This window comes from Malaclemys terrapin, chromosome 22 (assembly GCF_027887155.1).
Source record: "Malaclemys terrapin pileata isolate rMalTer1 chromosome 22, rMalTer1.hap1, whole genome shotgun sequence".
In the NCBI taxonomy this organism is placed as follows: Eukaryota; Metazoa; Chordata; order Testudines; family Emydidae; genus Malaclemys; species Malaclemys terrapin.
In genome coordinates this window covers 9,466,383-9,486,270 of record NC_071526.1, presented here as the reverse complement: position 1 = coordinate 9,486,270, position 19,888 = coordinate 9,466,383, and the positions used below count along the sequence as shown (strand labels likewise).

General features: G+C 45.4%; 1 protein-coding gene across 1 annotated transcript in view; it reads right to left on the bottom strand.

Annotated features, from left to right (window-relative positions):
- The window catches only part of WASF2 (WASP family member 2), a 39,311-nt gene extending 20,756 nt beyond the window's left edge, over positions 1-18,555 (bottom strand). Inside the window, exon 1 of the mRNA XM_054011587.1 lies at positions 18,467-18,555. The gene's annotated coding sequence lies outside the window, so the exon portion shown is untranslated. The remainder of the gene's footprint in view (positions 1-18,466) is intronic.
- Positions 18,556-19,888: the final 1,333 nt, after the last annotated feature.

Sequence of the window (19,888 nt, the reverse complement as noted above, 5' to 3'; positions counted from 1 at the left end):
CTCACGAACCAGATTCTGAATTTCCAAATTTGACCGGTTAATGCAGAGGAGTTCAAGGTCTGGAGCACTGCAGGATATGCCAGGTATAAAGATGCTATGTTACAGTCCCACCAAACTCCATTATAAACTTGTCATTTAGTTCACTTGTGACTGTGAAACAGAAGGTTCCAAAAGACCAAAAAACCTAATTAAAGCGATGTTGATGAGCCAAACCTAAAAACCAAGAAAAGCAGGAAAATCTAACAGGGCTGAAATCCCTCCTTCTTGGACCTCACTGTGACTGGGTAGCGTAAAGCAGTGGTTCTCAAAGCCGTCCGCCGCTTGTTCAGGGAAAGCCCCTGGTGGGCCGGGTCAGTTTGTTTACCTGCCGCTTCTGCAGGTTCGGCCAATCGCGGCTCCCACTGGCCGTGGTTCATCGCTCCAGGCCAATGGTGGCTGTGGGAAGCGGCGCAGGCCGAGAGATGTGCTGGCCGCCCTTTCTGCAGCCCTCTTTGGCCTGGAGCAGCAAACCACGGACAGTGGGAGCCACGATTGGCCGAACCTGCGGACGTGGCAGGTAAACAAACCGTCCCGGCCCGCCAGGGGCTTTCCCTGAACAAGTGGTGGACCGGCTTTGAGAACCACTGGCGTAAAGGCCATCAGATAGCTAAGGACAGAGTGAGCTAAGGAAGGACTTCCACCATTAATTCTAAATTCCCTGCATTTTGTGGACTAAAGTCAAACCCTTCTAAATTCTTTTGTCATGTTAGGTTTTCGAGCTTTAGCTAAGTCAGCGTTTCCCTGCTTCCCCTGGTAGCACCCCATAACAACAGCCACACCCGCAGCTCACATATGTAAGCTTAGGTAGTAGCTAACTTGCTCAGGCTTTTCCTGTTTCTCTGGCACTGACTCATACGAGCACATGTTGCTTGGCCCCTCAGAGCTATCTGTGGGCATCCCACCGACCTAGAGCAGGGAGTAACCTTCTGGGGAGTGGGGAAGCCATTGGAGGAGAGAGAGCAAGAAAAAATTAAAAACACAGGAAAGATACTGAGAAAGAGACCAAAGAGGACAGGAAAGAAAATGAACCCTCCTTCCCCCACAAAAAAATAGCTGAAATCATGAAATGTATTATTTTAAAAATCCTCTGACTGTGAAATTGACCAAAATGGATCTTGAATTTGGTAGGACCCTAGTTATGACAAGGAGGGACATGGGAGCGGGAGGGGGCACACTCCTGCCAATCTAATGTGGGGGGGGGCACACTCCTCTTAGGGCAGGACTTCACTATGGGGGGGTGTGTCGATTTAAGATACGCAAATTCAGCTACGCAATTCGACGTATCACAGCCGACTTACCCCGCTGTAGGGACGGCGGCAAAATCGACCTCTGCGGCTTCCCGTCGACGGCGCTTACTCCCACCTCCGCTGGTGGAGTAAGAGCGTCGATTCGGGGATCGATTGTCGCGTCCCGTCGATTTCTACCCGCTGATTCAGGCGGGTAGTGTAGACCTAGCCTTAGGAACCACTGGCTTAGAACTATATTGGCTACACCCCCCAGGAAACAAGGACTTGTCTACATGGTGTTGTTTACACCGCTTTGTTTGAAACGAAGGCAAACAGCAAATGTCTGGCAAAAGTCACTGTTTACACTCATGCAGTCCATCTATGCTGGGGGGTTGGGAAAAGGGAAAGAGTGCAGCATTACTACAAGGCTGCTGTCACTGGACCCCCCTCAGAGGCCCCGGGTGTCATGTTGGGGCGCTCAAGGGTCAGGGCACAGGGGATGCGGCGGAGAGCCACCCAACTGCCCTTGCAGTAGCTGGACGGTTCTGGGGAGGGGGGCAGTTGAAGAAGAATTCTCCTTCTCCCTTTCAGCAGGGACAGAGGATTCAGGGCTTCAGCTGTGTCAGACAATTACTAGCCAGACATGATATCTGGGGCTTCTGAGCAGGATCCAGTGAGAGTAGCTTTTAGTAACGGCTGAGCCCTCTCCCTTTTCCCAGCAGCTGTTGGGGTGGGGTAGCTTCGCCACAGGACACTGCATTTGGACACCAAGGCCCCCCTCATCTTGTAAGATCAGTCTCTGGGTAGGAGGTTTATCCCTCCACTTATTACAGATCTTGTAAAATTCCTATGAATAAGTGGATGGGAAGAAGAGAATCATGCAGCTGATTAGACACAAAGAACAGTGTCCTGAATTTGAAAGAGAGATTTGGGGGGACGTATAAGCAGAGAGAGAAAAGATATGGGGAAGGAGATAGAAAACAATGCTGAGAAAGGAAGAAAGGAAACTAGACATTAGGGCAGTTCAGACAAGGCAAGTGTGAACAGCAGCACGCACCGAAGTGACGCTCTAACATCCCCGTGTGGATGCGAACTAAAAGGTGCCTAGTTTGCTTAATGTAGTCCTCTTTAACTCCCCACAGCTCCACACAGGAGAGTTATAGCGCAGCACTTTGGTGCGCACTGCTCTTCATGCGCCCGTAGTTCAAAGTGCAGAGCAGTGTAGCCATACATCGACAACACAAGGACAAATGCACCATGATCTAGGAGAAAAAAGAAAAGTAGTCAGTGACAGGGCCGGCTCCAGCATTTCTGCCGCGCCAAGCAAAAAAAAGCCGCGATCGGCGGCGGCAGTTCGACAGCAGGTCCTTCGCTCCTAGAGGGAGTGAGGGACCTGCCGCCCCCGAATTGCCGGAGGTGCCGCCCCTCTCCCTTGGCCACCCCAAGCACCTGCTTGTTAAGCTGGGGCCTGGAGCCGGCCCTGCTCAGTGAAGCCAGGAAGGAAAAGGTCTAGTAAAAGTAGGAGCCTGCTAGTAAGTTTTATTCTTAAAAAATTAAAGAGAGCTGATTCACAATATGCTACAAATAAATACAGGACACAAAGGACAGTATACAACTACTTTATTCTTTTAAGTTGTAGGAACATGACAGAACTATTTTCCAACCTGGCTAGTACCACTAGTCATCAGGCTAGTAGGTGTCAGATACATGTTTCAAGCTGTGTGTGATATATGGATTTAGATATTTCCTCTCAAATCAAATCAAATGAGTTGTGAAGCGGAGATGTGATAGCATCCTTGGAGAGCAGTCATATGGATTTGTTATTGAAAGTTTACACTTGGCTATGTTTAAATGCTGCAGTTTTCAGTATATTCAGTACTGTACAACACCACAAGAATACTTTATGGATCTAAAGCACCCACACACTTCCTGTTGTGACATGGGGTGTGGCTAAGCACCCAAAGGGTGGCCTGTCACCTCCACAGAGAGGAAACACTTTCAAGTCAGAGACTGTTACAGAATACTGGATAGGGAAAGACAACCACACAGAAGGACAGCACCACCCAGGTCAAGGACCAAAAGGCCAGTGCCCAAGCGGCTACTCATTGCTGACCCAAGCAACAGCATGACTTGGCAGTTTCACACTGCTGCCTGGTTGGGAAAGCTGTAAGCAGAAGCACTGGAGATATTGCTCTGCAGACTCAGGCAGACAACACTGTCAGTTGAAGGGTTATCTTCACAACCACAATTAACAACTTTTTCAAATGAAACCTGAGATTCTTTAGAAATTGGTGACTTAGTCCCTTTCATGAGAACTTCCCACTTGACAACTGTATTTTTTCCCAAGCCCTGGAAGAGGACACATGACTGGGGTAATTCTGAAAGCGTGTTTCCAAGTTAACAATAGAAGTCTCTCCTCCTCACCCCAAACTCTGAGGAGACTGCAGGCTGAACTGTCCAATGGCCAGTCTTCTCTCCTCCTGCCTCTCCCATAGCTGTAAGTTCTATCACTTCCAATCAAACATTGCCAGAAGTTGTCGTTTTCTTACTCCTTGCTGACATCTCTATTTATGCTTTTCTGAGTGCTCATCTCTTCTTCTACAATTCCATCATCCAAGTGCTTCCTAAAAATCTGCTGAATGCTGAAACAGATTCTTTCATTTCGGGAAGCTCATACCACCGCTCCTAGATTCCTAGCAGTCTTCTACCCAGCAGCACCCTCCCATTTTTAAAACTCACTATGCACTTGCTCCATATTATCCCTCATTCTACCTCCCCTTGCTATCTTGCACCACACCCTCTGGTCTTAACAGCTTCCCGTTTCTCCACAGCTGGAGAGGTGCCTTCCTGTTGCTCATGGAGACAGGACTATCTAGAACTCTAAACCCTAAGCAATCAGGACTTCTTCTTGAATCTGTTTATCTCTTTAGCACAAAATTATTCAACCCAAAACTTGCATCAAGGATACTAGAAAAAGATATGGTAAATTAACTAATTAATAGGACAGAAGACTGTAAATGGAGAAATGCAACTCCTAATGCTGGTCTCTGCTTATCCACCACATGGAACAAAGTTTAACTTGTGGTGAACATCCCACTACTAAGGCTTCTGGTCAGTTGAATATTACAAGTATATTGGATTAGTTGACTATGGGTACTCAAATCCGGCAAACTGGGCTCTGCTACAGTGGATCCTACAGGAATCACAGAGTTCTGGATTGAATTCAAGTAGAATTGGTTTATTTGAAACAGCTCTTGCCAGTCTACGAGCCTTTTGGACAGAGCTGCACCCATATTCACCATTCTGAAAAACATGGCTGGAACAGCAAACCCCACGAGTTGGAACAACTGCTATGAATAATAAGGGAGATAGTTAATCCTGGGATGTGACTGTGTTGCTTCTTAATACTTGACAAAGACTATCTGCTTTCCTACATGAATTCTGTCAACGAGAAGGAATCACTGAAATCAAGACCAAAAGCTTCCCTATTGTGGAGCTGGGGTGGGGAAGAAAACCACCACCAAATGGCAACCAATGATTTGTTTTCTTTTCTTGTAAAGTGCTCAGATACCATGGTCATCATGATGGTGAGGAGAAAGAAGAGACTCTAAAAACAAAGGTCACATACATCACCAACTTTGCTTACAAGATTTTGGGAGCTATTTTCTCACGGATATTTGAATGACTAGCAGTGCATTAAAGGGAATTACCAATATAATTCTCTACAGTTAGTGCAAGAAGTGACTTATGTTAGAAACAGTCTGTGAGTAAATTTTAGCATCAGAAGTAATATCTGCCACAATGTCTGGTGAAACAGCACCTGAGGTGGACATAGCACATTTTTTGGTATCTGAATTTTCAAGTGCGTTCAGGTCACTGATAACCCTTCCCCAGCAATCAAATTAAAGTTTCTGCAGCATTGATTGCTACAAATAATCCTCCCAAACACAAAGAGTAAAGCAAAGAGGAACTGGCCTCCAGCTAAGCTCCTCAAAGAGCAGCCTTTGGGAGTATTAGACACACTAGCAGGTTTGCGAATGAGAGAGGAAAGAGATAATCAGAAATGAATTTCCCATCAGTATGAAATGGGACTTAGTGGCCTGCCAATGCAGACTGACCATTTATTCTAGTGTCTATGACAACTCTGCTTTAAATTTCAAGCTTCTCTCAGCAGTAACTGCTCCCCCATCAAGCTGTAATGGCCAGAGAAACTGGCTTTTGCATAATCTCAAAAGGGTGGTGGGAGGGAAAGAGGACAAAGCAGCCAGACACACAGGGAGAACGGGGGAAAAAAACAGAAAAGTCAGCAGAAGGTTCTGCTGAGAACTCATGCCAATATCCAAGTGCACAATGTGGCCACAGAGAAGTGGCATGCAGTAATCAGAGATGCTGCTGTTACATGCTACCCTAAGAGAGGAGACCTACCTAGCAATCAGTACTGCATCTGAGCAATGGAGAGTGAAATTATAGAGCAAACTGCCATGTGATGCCACAAACTATTCCACTCCGCCAGCTGTAACAAGTATTCAGTCCCAAAAACATGTCAGATGCTCATCTGTCATTAGCTTCCAAGCCTGCCAGCAGCTGAACAAGAGTCAGCAGTGGAAGGCAGTTCCGGACTACTTTCTTTCACAGGGGTCTATTCTCCCCACAAGTCAGAGGATGTGTGGTTAAAATCCACATGCATAGGAAAAAAACATTCCAGTCAGTCCAGTCCTCCCCTTTGCCTGCCATCACACAAAAAACTTCCCTGAAGCTGGATCCACACTCATTTGAAGGTTTGCCCAATCAGGTAACTGCCCTGAAGATGTATGAACATCAGTAAACACTGGGGCCCACCTCAATCACCAAATCTGGATGTTGATAAGGGGGATCCTGTAGCATTATGAAAGAGAGGCAGAGCTGAAGGAGTAGGTCTAGGAAAACATGGGGTAAGGATACGCCTTGGAGACCCTAAAATTGTTGATCTGCTCCTAGAAACTTAAATGCAGTTCTAACAGAAAAGTGGGTCCAGAAGTAGCATTGTGCTGAATGTCCCTCAAGGACTCCCTATCTAGTTTGCTCAGTTTACAAGTGAGTTTTTCTTTTTTAAAAGCTGCCAGCCCTGCAAACCCACCATGGAATCTGAAAGCCAAGCTGTTCTTTTTTCTGGCTCATGCATCACCACACCACCACTCATTGCTTTCAAGGGGACTGCACAGGTGTGAGTCAGAATTTGGATCTTAATTTGGGATTTAGTTATCAGTTCTGATGACTATGAACAAGCCAGAAACGAATCCCGCTCACTCTCCCATAGCTGGGTCGGCACTACATGGTTAATAGGAATCGAAATGTGCGGAAGTGAACTAAAGCAAGCCGATATGACCCAATACAAACAGGAAAATCTGTTGAGTGAAAAGCTGGCCTTTCTACACAGCCACTTTTTAGAGAAGAACTCTCATGTTTTCATTCGTTTTAACTGAAAAACAAGTTTTAAACAAAAATGGTCATCTGGATGAGAGTTTATTGGTCTTTGTCTAAGCAAACACACAGAACTTATATTTAAATAAAATTTTAGAATAGTAGTGACAGAAGAAAGTCAATATAGTACAATTAAAACCATTGTCACAGAAGTTTAAGTCTCAGAATATAGAACTACTGACACTATCTGCCGAAAATAAAGCTCAACAGTAAGTTTCAGGTTCTTGGTATGTAGAGGTCCATCAAAAACGAGATCCGCTACTTAAATAATGGAAGCTCTTTGTTGCAGCTGCAGGGGAAATAGGTGGATTAGAAGCAGTGAAACATTCACTTGAGCTCTTGACTTTTGCTTTTAAGGTTGACTAATTTTGGCAAGGACCCAAGGTTACTAGTGACTGCTGCATAGAGCTGCTAGCTTCAGACATGCAGGTAACATTTAGATTATTCAGATCATCCAGAAGTATCATCTTGGATTCTCAGATATTACAATTACACATGGGGAAAGGATGGATCAGGGGACTGGTAACAAGATACACTCTTTCATCTTTAGGGCTTTGATTCCCATTTGGCCCAGATCTGGATCTTAGATCATTAGCATCTGAAAGTTGTTAAATGAGTAGGTCTCAACCCTTTCCCAGTAGATGAGAGTCCACAGCACAATTACCACCTCATTCAGCATCCTTGGCAATCTCAGGAGACAGACCAGTGATTGAATGGGCCAGGGAGACAATTCCTCTTTGAGCCCAAGAGTAGGCCTCTCCCGAGCGGGATTTAGATTCATTACCTGGGCATGAGGGCAGCATGGAGAAAGCTTGCTCTGTCATTTTCCATGAAGAACCAGAGTTACGGTTAAAATGTAAGATGTCTCCAGGGCTCTTAATCTAGCACTTTCTAACATCACTAAATTGACTTAAAATACATGTTTTCCAGTCAACACATTTTCAATTGGCTTTCTGAATAACTGCTGCATTCCTAGCTGTGTTATATATTACCAAAAATATGCATCCAAGTCTCATGGCATTGCTACACAAATGCCTCCCCAAAGCAACAAGCCAATTTCTGCAAATGGTGCACGTCTGCTAAGGCAGGCACCACTCACTACCTCATTCCAAAATTGAGGCAGTGCTAATAGGAATAGCATGTTTTCTTCCCCTCCCTCATGCTACCCTCCACTAGCCACCAGAGGGGGCGTGTGTTTGCTACCATAATAAAACATTCATGGGGCCCTTATGAAGCCTCAGCTCTCACATTGGTATATTTTCATCATATAGCAGAACATTGCAACTGGAGTAAGCAGTTTTTGAAATGACTTATTCCTGAAGTCGGAGCACGTTTTGAGCCTCTTTTTCTGTCAACTGTTATACCTCATTTGCAACGGAGACCAATAAACCTTCCCACCCATCCTTAAATAGATGTTACTCTTTCTAGCAGAGTTCCTAAACTATATTTTATTAGCGAAACAAAGAAGCAGCTCAAACCCTTTTCTGAACAGTTCAGCTGCTCTTTCAGTTTCAACTCATGCCTAGATAACTATATCACGGCAGAGAGTGCCTCCACCCTTCTGCCGCACTTGGGGAATACAAGAAAGATAAGTCTTTTCTTAATTATTAAATGTAAATAGCTCATTAAATATAATCCAATTACTTTAATTGTAAGAAAAGGAAGTAATTACAATATGTACATGTATTCTTGCCTGAAATGATTTAATATCTTAAATTAATCTTTCCAGCTTTAATATTTTAAGTTAACCTTTGACATTAGAAAATTTGAGGCAGTTGATGTCTTAAATGTTATTTTATGAATATCTGTGGGGATTTCAGTCATAAGCCATTTTAGAGGAAAGAGCTAATGATTTCTACATAGAGTCAAAATAAGATGTAGATCCCTTGCAATTACAAAAGGAACAGGATATGGTGTTTGAGGCAATAAAACATGGTTTATTGCCTCAGAGAAGTCAAAAGTCAGAGATGGAAAAGAACTGTAAAGGGAGCCATTCAAAAACCCAGCATTTTGCTACTCTGCAGTAGGGCCCCGATCCTGAAAACATGCACATGCTTATGTCTACTACTGCAAGGAGTCCCACTGAATCTTTCTCCAGGCTAACAGTACACACGGGGTAGGGGGCTCTAATTGGACGAGTTTACAACGTGAACCAGGCCAGTAAATAAGAGGGGTTCCATCACCTCCCTTGGGAGACTATTCTTGAAGTGAAAATCTCCCGCAACAGGGAGTTCTAGCTTACGTTTTGTACCAGCACCCAGCCCAACCTGTCCTTGGCTTATTCTCATTCCTACTCCTACATTGCACCATGCCAGACCATTCTTCCCTCACCTTGGTGTTCACACTTTTCAGATGCTCAGTCCTGAATACCTGGTCAAGCTTTGTTTTGTTCTTTCCTCATCTATAGGAGGGCTAAGTCGTTCTCAACCTCACTGGTTTATATATTACAACAGTATCTTCAGAATGGGGGAGAAGTGGAGTTAGCCACCCCACACTCACCCCACGGTGACAGCTAGTTTAAAATAATGAAATGCACTGTACAGGAGCTCCTTAAGGTCAAAAGCTCGTCTCTCTCACCAACAGAAGTTGGTCTAATAAAAGTTATTACCTCACCCATCTTGTCTCTCAAATACACTGGGCACATTTAGATTAGATCACAATTATAAGGAGACTTTCATATTCAGACAACCCAAAGAGATTTAGAAAGCAATACATTAGTAATAGGTTTGGCAGAATTCAATTTTTATTTTTGTAATTATGACAGATACCTATGTTTATTTTTAAGCATTTTTAAATGTATCCATTTAAATGTTTACAGTTGCAGGAAACCGGGGGTCAGACAATTATTTAGTGACAGTGGACATTGGAATAATTTAAAAGCTTTATAACTGTAACAAATTGTCAACATCATATGTCAAGAATATATCCTTAGATCAACCTCTAATAAGTTATCAAGCAGCATTTTTCTTACTTTGCCTATCTGTAAATTTCAATGATCATCCATGGAAATATTTCTTCATGGGTTTGTGTATGGTGAAACTGATATTTATTGACATTCACCAATAAAAATCTAATCTTCCCAAGCCTAGTGACAGTGCAGCAACCATTACGTGCTTAGTAATCTCTCTCAAGCCTGGACATCAGAACTGTTTATTGTGAAAGGCAGTGATGGGATGCTGGGCAGGATATCAGGGTAAAGGTTTCTTTACTCTTTTTGTAAAGAGCTAATCTCTTTAGCAGCCAGAAGAGAATGCTAGAAGGAACCAGGATTTAACCCCTTCTCCACTAGACAGAAACAGTGCCTACAGACCTTGTATGATTCAGCAGCAGCCAGACTGAGGCCTTGTCCCCACTACATAAAAAAATTTCACTCAAGTCAAAATCCAAGGCAAAGCAGTTTGTAGTTTTCACATGATTTTGCAAGTCAAGTAGTCTCTAACTCAACCTCACCAACTGCCGTGTCTTCCCTCGAGTTAAGAGCACACCTTTTTCTGCAGGGAAGGCAAGGCCTGAGGTAGGAGAGAGAGCAGTCTCCTGGTTAAACTGCTGGCAGGGTATTCTCAATGAAGAGACCTTGATTCTGGAATTCGTTTTCTCCCTTGGCCTTCCAAAGACCTGATTTAATGGACTTTAGAGCATGCTAAAACAACTTGCTAACCAGGCTTTCTTGATTTGGGAAGATGGGCTTCAGTGGTAGATGACTGTGGAATCGTCTGCAGGCAACGGGGCAATTTTTGTTTGCTTTAACTGTAATTTAATTTTTGCATGTGCTGAAGCTGTCAATTCGGACACTTAAGATATTTAAATAAAGCGCAACCCTCTGCCCTGAGTTCTGCGCCATTAAAAAAATAGTTCGGACTCTTAAAGGGTAAAGCGTTTGAAACCATGATTTCACAGAACTGATATTTTCATGAGGAAGAGAGAATAGAGTGTATTAGGGTTGTTACTGATCCAAGTCTTTAGATACAAGATGCTCACGGCTCCCCACATGTTCCAGCATTTAAAGCTGCTTTATGAAAACCTCTCGCGTAAAGCCAGACCCTAGAAGCAACGACCTTGACACAAGACTGAATTCTCAATAGAGACCAAAATACCACTTTGTACAAATCGGTTGATTACATGTTTTATAATTTAGCTTCTAAAGGGGAAGTGGTCAGTTCTTTTATGATGTCCGAGACAGAAGATAAAGCTGTATTTATAGTTACAGTGTTTTCCTCCAGCACAGGCTGATCAGATGCTGCTGGTATTGAAAGGACAGGATTGGGGGGCGGGGGTGTAGTTCTCTCTTCTATTTGCAGCTGTAAAACCAAAGGCATAAGAATGTGGGTTTTCCCTTACTATGCACAAAAGCAGGGTGCATGCAAAGGGGACTCTCACTTCTGCTCTGGCAGCGCCAGCAACTCACAACACTATTTGCTCGTCTAGGGGTAGATGTGGAACTTTTACCCATTCATTCAACCCGGATTGCCATTTCCCCTCCCTACCAATTAAGTCCTATTTTCTGCACTCCATGCATGAATTGCAGCTATCCCAATCCATCAGACATTGTGGCTGATAGCCTCCTCTGAATGCCACTTAAGCTTCCCGGTGAAGAGCTGGTTGAAAGCAAAGCATCACTCATTCCTCCAAGCAAAAGAAAAGAACTTAGCTACACAGAGACTTGAAGCAAGACTCCAAAAAAAGAAGAAAAAAGGAAGGCTCTGAAAGAGGAAACACAAGAAATGAAACATACTCTGTCCTGTTCTGGTAATATAGTAGGCCAACAAATGCTTAGCAAAACTATCCTGCGTATGAACAATTAATGCAAACCTGCTGTGAAAAAAAAGGGACATCAACCCATTGGCTGTCACAAACCGAACCAATATTCCTATTAGAAATTCTAAACAGTCCAGTCACGGAGGAGTCAGGACCAAAATACTATTGTGTTTTCCCACTACACAGTATCTAAGTAGGATAGGATGGGGGAGGGAATACTGTTCTCCCTCCAGCACGTCTTCTATGTAGGTACTCCGAGCATACTCACCTAAGTCACCTTCACCAATGGAGCTTTTTCTAGGCATCACGAAGAGGCATAGCTCATCCTTCCCATGACAATCTTTCTCATCTTGCTTTACAAAAAGGAAGGCAAGAACCCTTAATCCAGCTCTACAGAAGGGGAAACTGGGGCGCAGAACAGTTAAGTGACTTGTCTGAATCATATGGAGTGTTAGTGGCTGAGCGGCACACAGAACCTTGGTTCCAGGCCTTTGCCCTAGCCATCTGTCCTAAAATAAAGACATTTCCACCACAAGTCAATTTGTACTGAAAAAAGAAGGTCTTCATTTCATGAAGGAATTGTTCAAACGGATACACTGCAATCCAGCAGGGAAATAACATGTTTTCCCACACTAAAGTAGGCCTTTTCAAGAAGAAAAGTATCTATCTATATCAAACAGCATAAAATAGAAGGAAAAGAGCAACTACAGCTAAATGTTTTCCAATGAAAACCAAATAAACCAGAGCTCATTTATATTCTTACAGCAACTTTAAGAATTGATTCACTTTAGCAAGAAACTCCTTTATACATGTTCCATCCCGTTCTCTATTGTGAGCTATCTCGAAGAGCGATAGTGGATAACCTTCAAAATAACAGGTCACACATGATCTCAGAACAACAGTCTAGTAGGTGGCCTCAGGGCAGATCTCACATACAAAAGGGGCAGAACAATGTAGGCCTTCAATAATGAAGCAATCATTTATAAGCACCTTTTATCTGTTTATCGCCAAGAGCTTTACAATGCTATGTAAGTCAGTACTAATCTTGAACATAGGTTCAAGGATTCTGGGTTAAAAATAAGACTGCACAGAATAGCAGGAAGGGCTGCACAGAATTCCTGAAAGGAATGGCACAGGTTACACCCCATCTTATTTGCAGAAGCAGCAATGCAAGTGGAGATGGAGGGTGTAGCACAGAACCACCCAGGCCATCCAAGTGGAGAATTAAATCACTTGGATCTAAATCCCCTATGTAAGAGATGTGATGTCACTGAATATGCACAGCCAATCAGAAAGCAGGGATAACAGACTAACAAGCACAAGAAAAAAATGTCAAGAAGAACAAAAGATTCTGTGAGTCAATGTCTGTTGTCTGCTCTCTCTGTCCTCCAGGACTCACTGCACCCAACCCTAAAGCATCCTCTTCCTGTAAGGGCATGCACCAGGCCTCCTCTGAAAATGGGCAAGATGCTATCAATCAGGGAGGGAAGTTCCAGGTCACTTGGAGATGTCAAAGCCAAGTTAGAAGTACCTTCCAGACCAGGGGGAGTCTAAGTGTGGGAAGTGTGGCCTAGTGTAGAGAATACTGGATTGGGCTCAGAAGACATGGGGTCTATTCCTGGATTTTGCACTGACATGCTGGGTGAACCTGGGAAAGTCACTCTGCTGCCCCGTGCCTCAGTTTCTCCATTTGTAAAAAAGACAATTATGATAATTATCTCCTTTGTAAAGCACTTTGAGATCTACCGATGAAAAGCACTATATACAAAGAACTAGGTGTTATTAGGTTCATCTTGCATATCTGCAAATACCAATTTCTGCTACCTACCCTAGTATTAGCAAAGACTCCAGAGTCTCTTACAGAAAGACCCCTCACAAATTCCTCAGTTAGGACATGCACGGGGAAAGTCTGTGCTCCAATGCCTCAATCAATGGGTTTCACTACAATTTCAAGAATTAGAGGTGGGACCTTGGAACTATTTTTTAGCTTTATTACTACAAATGTGAGTTTTGCATTTGCGTGTGATTAACACTTTGTGCAGCCTCTGGACTGTGCATCTGAACAAAACAGAGCCCCAGCTCATATTTCAGCTTTTCTGGGAGGAGGAGAAAGGGAAGAATACTCTTTCACTCTCCACTCCGCCCCACCAATGAAAAAACTAGAAAGCTCCCAATGAAATACAAATCTTGTCTAAATCTGGGTGAGGCCACCATCCTGTAAACATCTAGACAAAGCCCTTATGAGCTATCATATGTAGGAGACTCGATATAGCCAGAGTATCTCTTTGGCCAGTTTTAGCCCTCAAGAAAATACCTTCGCTTTTAGCACTCTTACGTATAGAGACACCAGAAAGGGTAAAAGCTTTAACCTGAACCATGCAAACAAGAGACAGGAAAACACTTATACGATCTTTCTAGTCCATTCACTTTCTGGTCTGTGCAGGACTGTTCCTTACCTAGTGCTCCACTGTATTTTGCCCAGTCCTCAGTACCTGTGTTACGTCTAAGTAAAAACATAACGGAAACCTTAGTTTGAAAGAAGAAGATACTAAACTGAGTCCAAAAGGCCTATTTGAAAAGGATACTAGAATGATTAAAGTCAAGCCTTTTATGTTGTAAATCTGCCTACTGTACAAGCAGCTGTCAATCAAAACCTTTCCTAACTTTTGTGGCAGGACTAACCCCAATGGACTTCCCGTTTTTCTCCCTGGGATTTGGGTGAGGGGTGAACAGAGCTGGACTTACCGACATAACTGGATTTAAACAGTGCAAACTTCAGAAGACTTAACCTGCTCACTCACCCACACCACACATCTACCTAAGCTTTGAATTAATTCCATCTAAACCAAGCCCTGAAGAAGCAGTCACATTTAAAATATGCCAGAAACCTGGTTTGGTATTTATACATAAGATTTTTTTTAAATGATATCTGTCAACAAATGAATCATTGATCACAAGAAGTGTTCTGAACTGTAAGCTTAAAACGACACTGTTTATCTATTTGGTATGCAATACAATTCCTAGTGAAGTTGGTATAACATTCTGCTTAACAGAATGTTATCAGTAACTCATTCCTACAGTCTCCAATACTGACAGCTCTGCATCGCTCGACAGTTCCATGTCTCTTTCCCTACTAAGGGCATGTCTACACTACAAACTTAAATTGACTTAAGTTTGTAGCGTAAAGTCAACATACAGCCCCCATAGTAATTAAGTCAGTTATGCATGACCACACTCCTTGTGACACTGGAGTGCATCCTCACTAGCAGCGATTGCATCACTGTAGAGAGCAGTGCACTGTGGGTAGCTATCCCATAATACAACTCAACAGTCACTAGTTTGTTTTATTTTTAAATGTAGCATTCCAGATAAAGTAGCACATTTTGTATTAGTTCTACTACCTATAGCAGAAGTGGGCAAACTACAGCCCGGGGGCCACATCCAGCCCTTCAGACTTTTTAATATGGCCCTCGAGCTCCCAGTGGGGAGCAGGCTCGCCCCACTCGGTGCATGCTGTGACTCCACACAGCTTCCGGAAGCAGCAGTAAGTCCCCCCTCCGGCTCCTACATGTAGGGGTAGCCAGGGGGCTCCTACATGTAGGGGTAGCCAGGGGGCGCCACACACTGCCCCTGCCCCAGCGCCGCCTCCGCAGCTCCCATTGGCCACGAACCACGGCCAATGGGAGCTGCAGGGGCAGCGCCTGCGGACAGGGCAGCACGCAGAGCCACCTGGCTGTGCCTCCACGTAGGAGCCGGAGGAGGGACTGCTGCTGCTTTTTGGAGCTTCTTGAGGTAAATGCCATCTGGAGCCTGCACCCCTGCCCTCCTCCCATGCCCCAACTCCCTGCCCCACCCTAAAGCCTCCTCCCGCACCGCCAGCCAGAGCCCTCACCTTCTTCCAGACCCCAACCCCCAATTTTGTAAGCATTCATGACCCGCCATTCAATTTCCATATCCAGATGTGGCCCTTGGGCCAAAAAGTTTGCCCACCCCTGGCCTATAGCTTGCCTTATTCCAGCTGTCTTCAATTCTTATTCTCTCATCTCTTTCCATTATTATGGGTTGTATTATACACACTTCTGGAAGTCAGGGCTTGAAAAGTTCACAGAAAGCTACTAGGCAAAACCAAAATGTAAACAGACAACACAGCTTTCCCAAACAACAGCTGAGTTGTCGGTTTCACTGCTGCTCAGAGGGTTCTAAAGAAAAATAGTGAAACCAACCACGGTCTTGTTAATTTTACCCTGCAGGTGCCTGGAAAGAGTCTGGCCAGCAGCAGAAGTACTAGAACCATCTGTTTGCAAACTCAGGAAGTGGACAATAAAAAGGTTGACATTCAGTTCATCCTTGGAAGGTTATCTTCTTGGAACCCACATCCATTCAGTGTGGCACTCTGTCCCCATCGAGCGCTGGCTGGGCTACATATGGAGGCTGATGATCCTGCTACCGCTTAGAGGGTCTTTTAGCCCAAGTAGTAGAGGCTGGTATTTTAAGATCCAGAGGTCAATCACTGCTGCTGACAACCCACCCAGAGGAGTGGCATTACAAGTGATGGTTTGCATGAGGATCTGAACTGGGTGGACCTGTTGTGAAGCTTGGAAGGAGCTTCCCCAAACCAGGGTTTAACTTTTTTTTTTTTTTTTTTAAGTTAAAAATATAAAAGCATCAATTCTGCAGCTGTGTCTGGCCTACCTTCACCAGCCAGATACAGCTTTGCACTTACTCATGAGTCAGTGAATGGATTTTCAAAGTCATGCTATTATTGTCTATTTTTAAAATTTGTAAATATTATGTAAGTCTGTAAAAGATTTTAGCAATACATTTTTACAAGAGGCGGATATAAAGTTTAACCAAAATATAAGACAAAAACCCACAAAAGAGTCAAAATAAAAGAAACTGATACAGAAATTCTACTGAACGGTAAGTCACAACAATGGACATTTTTGTTCCAGTGGCTTTTCATAGCAACCAGCTCTGAAGCCATGTAGAGCTGGTGCAAGAAATTCATGGCTATTTTCCTTCCTCATTTGACAATTGGTTTGCGTGTGGGTGCACTCTGTTCCCCATAAAGCAACACAGCTTGTCTCAGTTCTACTGCAACGCGCCACCCGCATTTTCTGCTGGTCTCCCATATTTTTCACTTTCAACTTTTCCTTCTCACAGGACTGCCCACTCTTCTGGGTGCTTTACAAATGAAAGAATCACAGGGGAGTTAAAAACTATAGCGCCCTCTACACCAAGAATGTTTTGTAAGAGTTCCCCACTATTGACAGTATCAGTTCTGCTCCACTCATGTTTGCCGTGTTGGATGCCTTAAAGTAGACAGGTTTCAGTGGTAGCCATGTTAGTCTGTATCAGCAAAAAAACAAAAAAAAAACAAAAAAAAAAAAAACGAGGAGTCCTTGTGGCACCTTAGAGATGAACAAATTTATTTGGGCATAAGCTTTCGTCGGTTTATGTACATCTGATGAAGTGGGTTGTAGCCCACGAAAGCTTATGCCCAAATAAATTTGTTAGTCTCTAAGGTGCCACAAGGACTCCTTGTTTTTTTGTTTTGTTTTGTTTTTAAAGTAGACAGGCTGGCAACATTTTTAACACCACATTGATCAGACCTGCTCTTAGAATTACACAACATGATATTAAGAATGCCGATTGCCCCATCTGTGCTAGGACTTCCAATCCTGCTAACACAGAGGGGAATTGAATCAGTGTTGGCACCCATGCAAACTTTTAGAAAATGTCCCTATTTTAGACAGGACCTTTAGGCCAAATTGTGACTAGTATGGGGAACTGTTGTAACTGCCGTGGTCCAAAAGGTAAAATACTGTTCATATCCTGAAGCAGCAGCTTTAGTGCAGGCCTACATGCTAATTCGGAACAACTTGAAGAATATCCCCAGGCACTCTGTTCCCCTTGAAAGGGGAACTAAACTGTGTGGAGGTTACAGCTAGTCAGCTACCCCACCATATTCAGCTACATCCTCCTAAGTCTCCTCTCACAGAGGCCCTGAGAAATCATATTGAAGATATTTTCCACCATGAATTGCAGCAAACCCAGGGTCACGCCCCAATCTGTTTCAAGCAGTAGGTGTATATCACACGGTACACTACTAATTGGGAGTATATTTGTACACATTCTCACACGCACACATGTGTGTGTGTGATAGGGAAAGAGGGGAGAAGAATCAATTCTTCCACCACCAAAACGCAGCCACCTCCGGGGGGAGAAGGCAGCAAATCAGGCAGATAACAGTTTCATACCAATGCTCCACAATTCCACTCACACCAACGAAAACAGCCAGCTGCACCAACAGGCAAACTTTTCACACAAGCAGGCAGGCACATTCGCAAGTTTTGCAAGCACTTTTTGGGAGGGTGGGGGGCTCTTTGAAAACCCAGCAGCAAAGCACAGCACAAGCCTGCAAAGAAAACAAAACAAAACTTCCACCCAAGCCATAAAAACAAAAACCCAAATCCGTCCCCAGCCCTTCTATCTCCTGCAAGGTGCTATGTAAAACCCATCACCCCATTACCTAAGCACTTCCCGTGCAAATCAGATCTACACAGCGGGGACCCTAACGGGCTTCATGGGGTTTTGGGCGCTCTGCCCTTCCCTGGTTATAGGGGAAGACAGCAACGCCCTTTACAAGCTTGGCCTCTGGGCGCCCCCATAGGCGCCCATGAATTTGGCAGCCACTATTAGGGAGACTCTGTGAAAGTGGCACCCCAAGGCGGGGGGGGAGGCAGCCAGGCTCCCCCCCCCCGAGCGGGCCGGCCGCGCCCGCACCCCCAGGCCAGGCCAGGCCGGGGGGGAGGGGGGAGAACGGGCCCTGGGGAGGCAGCGGCACCCAGGGCTCACTATGTGGCAGGAAGCAGGGCCCGGCGCACCCGCCCGGCTCCCTATTTGGCCGGGCCCTGACTGCTGCCCCCAGGCCCAAGGGCCAGCTGGGGAGATGGTCGTCGCTGCCTACGCGCCCGCACACTCACCCCGCTAGGCGGCCTCGCTTTCTTCGCCGGCGCCCTCCACTCACCACCACCGGGGCGGGCCGCCCCTACCGTCCGTCCGCCATTCCGCGACTCCACCCCCTGCCCTGACTGAAACTCGCCCCGCCTCCCCAGCCGCCGGTCCGCGGCCCAATTGGCTCCCCGCCTCGGCCCTCCGGCAGCTGATTGGTTCCCCCGCCGCGCCCGTCAAACTTGCTACGCAACTTGTGTACGCTCCCAGCGCAGCACCAGGACCCCACCCAAGCAAGCCCCGCAAAGAGAGTCAACAAGGTGGAACGTGCCATATGAGCGCTGGGGGGGGACACCATTGGATTAAACTGAACAAGATTTCCTGAAGGTCAATCAAATGTTTTGAATTAATACGATACTTTAAAGATATTTCACGGTGATTAAGAGCGATCGGAAAAGATTGTGCTTCCTGATTATTTTGCGAAACGCTTGGCCCTCCCCTTCCTGGACTCCTCCTCCTATGACTGCACTTGGTCTTTGTCCTTCTTCTCTATGGTGTGAGGCCCTCCAAGGAAGGTTCCACTTGGGGGAGCGGGGTGGGGGGGGGTTGTCACATCAGCATGACTGGCCCACTTGAGAAATAGAAAGGGGGGGGGGAGTAGGAGATTCCAACAGGGGGCAGGACCTTAGAGAGGGCAGAGGAGGGAGGGCAGTAGTGTAGCAGTGGGTAAACTGAGGCTACGTCTCATTGGGGGAATATGGAGCTTAGGTTAGGTTAGTTTACCCACTTCATTTTTTCACACTACACCACCGATGGGGAGGACAGGGACAGACGGAAGATGGCAAAGGCTGGGAATGGCTGCTGTCCTGCGTGGGAGCCTCCCTTCTGCCCACGGCCTGGCGAGGGCCCTGCAGATGGAGAGAGCGAAGGCCCGGGCTGAGATAGGGACCAGTCGGAGATGGGGATAGGGTGACCACATGTTCCGATTTTGTAGGGACAGTCCTGATTTTTGGTCTTTTTCTTATATAGGCTCCTATTACCCCCCACCCCCGTCCCGATTTTTCAGATTTGCTGTCTGGTCACCCTAGATGGGGAGGACAAGGGAGACTGTCGCAATGAAGAGATCCTGGGCAGAAGTAGCAATGGGGAAGGGGCTGGCAGAGGTGATGGATCAGGAGGTGGCCCTGGCATAGATGGGGAGGGCCCTACAATAGATGGCGAGGAAGCAGGAAGCGTTGGGGGGCGGGCCCAGCAAAAAATGGAGGAGGACCTGCGGGAGCTAGAGAGGAGAAGACAGACGTGGAGATAATAGGGATGGCCATACAAGAGAGTGAAAGGAGCTCGCCTCTGGCACAAATGGAGATGGCCCTCCAGGGAGTGTGGGGGAGGCAGGGAAGGAGTTACAAGAATTAGAGGGGACCCTGGTGGAAGGGGGAATGCAGGGAATGCCATAA